Source organism: Nannospalax galili, unplaced genomic scaffold (assembly GCF_000622305.1).
Source record: "Nannospalax galili isolate Female #2095 unplaced genomic scaffold, S.galili_v1.0 scaffold290, whole genome shotgun sequence".
Lineage (NCBI taxonomy): Eukaryota > Metazoa > Chordata > Mammalia > Rodentia > Spalacidae > Nannospalax > Nannospalax galili.
This window is the reverse complement of record NW_008331486.1, coordinates 7,076,646-7,080,420: the sequence shown is the minus strand read 5'-3', so window position 1 is coordinate 7,080,420 and position 3,775 is coordinate 7,076,646.

Below are 3,775 nucleotides of genomic sequence, written 5' to 3'. Positions count from 1 at the left end.
ACCACCTCTTCATGCCTCTGCACTGCCCACCCCAAACAGGGACCCCAGCCTCCCAGCTGCCCAGGCCACAGACCTGGCCTTTGTCTCTGCCACCCTCAGTCTCACGCCCCCACCCAGCCCATCAGGCTCCTGCTGTCACTGTCCTCAACATGAGTCCCATCCAGGTCTAGTTGACACTCTTCCTGTCCTCCCTGACTAAATGAATAAAATTAATTAATTTTTGTGGCTAATGGCCACCCCATTGGGCATTGCAACTGTGGAAGGAGCCCATCTGCCTTCATCTCTTCTGTAGATCCCTCTGCTCTCAAGTCTTTCATCCTTTGTGGACTTTCCCATTAGCAGTCAGACATTTGAAAAAAAGCATAGATGCCACCCTCCTCCTCCTCCCTCTGTTCTCCCTCAGGGTCAAACTCCTGGAAAAGTTGCCTTTCTGTACCTTAAAAAAGAATGGAGGAACTAAAGGGTTCCTCTGTCCCTGTGCAGTATAGGTTGAGTGTCCCTTATCCAAAACATTTGGGACCAGAACTGTAAAATAAATAAAAATTTTAAAAATTAAAAAAATGTGTGTGAAGATATGTGCGTTCACGTGTGTGTGCAGGCACATACATGCATATGCATGTGTATGTACAGACCTCAAATGTTCTTCAATCACCCTCAACTTGTTTTTTGAGACAGGGCCTCTCACTGGCCTAGAACTCACTAATTCAGCTAGGCCAGAGAACCCCAGGGACCTGCCTGCCTCTGTCTCCCTGGTACTGGGCTTACATGTGCACACTAGTACATCTGGCTTTTGTGTGTATGTGTGCGTGTGCATGTGTACATGGGCACGCTGTGTGGGTGTGAATGTAGAGGCCGGAGGTTGATATCAGATGTCTTCTTTCGTCATGCTCAACTTTATTTTACTGAGGCAGGTCTTTCACTGAACCTGGAGCTCACTGATTAGGTAAATCTATTTAGCCAGCTTGCCTGGAGGAATCTGTCCCTAGCTCCAAGGACTAGGTCTTCAGGTGGGCTGCTATACCTGTCTCACATTTATGTGGGTGCTAGAGATCTGAACTCTTGTCTTTATACTTATCTGCCGAGCACTTTGCCCACTGAATGATCTCCTGAGACCACAGCAATCTTAAAAAAAAAATGTGTATGAGTGTTTTGCCTGCATGTGTATGGAGGCCAGAAGAGGGAACCAGATCCCTTGGAACTGGAGTTAGAGATGGTTGGTAGCTGTCATGTGAGTGCTGGGAACCAAACCTGAGTCCTCTGCAAGAGCAGCCACTGCACTTAACGGCTGAGCATCTCTCCAGCCCCACAGCTGGATCTTTTTCATGGGCTGTGGGGACCAAATTCAGGTCTTAATGCCTTTGAGACAAGTACTTTATCAACTGAGCTATCTCCTCAGCACTGCCTCCCTCTGTCTGTCTCTGTCTCTCTCTCGACAGGGTCTCACTTTAAGTATCCAAGCGGGCCTCAAACTCTTAATTCTGGTCTTAGTCTCCAGCCTCAGGTGCTGAGATTATAGGTGTATACCACCTTTCCTGTCAAAATTCCTCTCAAAAAGAGTTCTCTCTCTCTCTTTCTTTCTCTCTCCTCCTTCCCTCTCCCTCTCTCTTCTCTACATACTCTCCCATCTCTTGCCATGTGGTGTCCTCTATCCTTGGGGACTAGCTCTCAACAGGAAGACTACCAACCAGATACATTGTTTGGACCTTAAGCTTCCACAACTCATGGGTAAGTAGGGCTTTTTATTTATTTTTTTAAGACAGGGCCTCATGTAGCCCAGGGTGGCCATGAACTCACTATGTAGCCAGGGTTGCTTTGAACTTCTGTTCCTCCTGCCTCCACTTCCTGAGTGCTGGGATGGTAGACATGGGTTATAGCTCTATAAGACTTTAACTACTAACCCTGTTTCTGTGATGCCCACAAGTCCCTGGTCCCATGGTTTCTTCCTGGGCAGGATGCTGAGGCTAGGCTGGCCAGCTCTGAGCTTCTTTCTGTGGCCTCTCCTTGGTGTCCATTCTGAATTGGCCCTCAAGGCTGCTTCCATGTCTAAGGTAGGTTCCCCTAGCTCTAGGCCCTGCCCCAGCTTCCAGAGCCAGTGCCTGCCTACTTCTGTAGAATGAGCCCCTCACACCAGCAAGTTGGGACCTGAGCAGGCCTGCGCATGTGTCAGAGCATAAGAAGAGAGGTCAGAGACATATAGGAGACACCATTGCCCTGGCCAGGATTTCTTTGCCTTCCAAAATGTTCTAGATTGCTTTCAATTGATGTGACAAAACACTCTGACCGATACCAACTTGAGGAGGAAAGGGTTTATTTGGTTTACATCTCCTGGGTTACAGTTCATCACTGAGGAAGCCCAAGGTAGGAGCTCAGGGAAGGATCCTGGAGGCAAGAGCTGAAGCACAGGCCATGGAGGAACGCTGCTTACTGGTTTGCTCCTCTGGCCCCTGCTCAGCCTGCTTTCTTTTACAACACAGACCCACCTGCCCAGGGGTAGCACAACCCACAGTAGGCTGGGCCCTCCCACATCGCTCAACAATCAAGAAATTACCCCAGAGACATGGCCAGTCCAATGGAGGCAACAGTGCCCCCTAGGGTAAGAAAAAGAAACTGATGGCCCAGGAGGGCCAGCTTCATCCTGCTCTGGTCTCTCCACATCTCCTGTTCCTCCTCTTCCTCCTTCTGTCCTCCACTCTTTCACTGAGAGGGCTCACCCTGCCCCCATATGTTATTCAAGCTGCTCTTGAACCAGAGATGCTCCTGCCTCAGCTTCCTGAGTAGCTCGGGTCCCAGGCCTCTGCCACCAAATCTGGCTCACAGAGGTTGTCCCTGTCCCTCAGGTGCCCCTTCTGGGTTCAGGACCTATTTCTGCCCCCAGAGGGCTTATGCCTCTCGGGTGTTGGGGCTGCAAAACACCATGAATTCAGCAGGCAGAGTTGGCCAGAGTAGCCAAGGAGAAAGGCAAAATTAAGAAGACAGGAAAGATCACGACGCGGTGACATTTCGGACGGGGGCAGGCCAGGCGCTGCTGGACTCTCCTTGGACTCCTTCCCAGCACACCTGCCTCTGTGCATCTACATGTGGAGCCCGACCCCGTGCAGCAGGCTCAGGGTCCCTTGGCCTCTCCAAGCCAGCCGGACAACAGAGAAGGCAGGCAGGCCTAAGCTGCCGGCACTGCAGCTTCCTGGGCGCTGGGGACAGAGACCAGGTCCTCTGGGAAAGCAGGCTTGCCAGACTGGTCTCTAGAAGCTCTGGTCCTTCTGCCTGGTCTGCGCGGATTCCCCTGCCTTGCCTGGAAGCCCGGGCTGGAGGTCACCCTCTCTCTGGGGCCTGGCCTCCGCACCCACTCCAAGTTGACTTCCCATCCCTTTCTCAACCTGATCTTGGACCAGGTCACCTTCCCCTAGGCCGTGGGTAGGTGTCCCCACCGCAACACAGAGGGGTCCTGTTGGCCACCGCGTCCCCAGTGTCCAACACACACACCGGCGAGGAATGAATGAATTCGTCGGGCAGGGACTTGGCCTGGTTCACGTCGGATCTTCCGGGCCCTCCCCGCCCGCGGAGGGGAGTGATGGATCGGGGAGGAGCTGGTAGCCAGGGCGACCCCTCCAGCGTCCCCAGGGATCGGGCAGGAGAGGGGGCGCCGCTGCGTTCCATCGGGCGCGCGCCGTGCGGGCGGGGACCGGGCAGGAAGGGTGCGGGGCGGGAGGTGGCGCCGGGCGCTGAGTGGCGGCTCCGGGTCCACCCCTGGCGCGCCGGTGCGGGCGGGAGGCGGGGA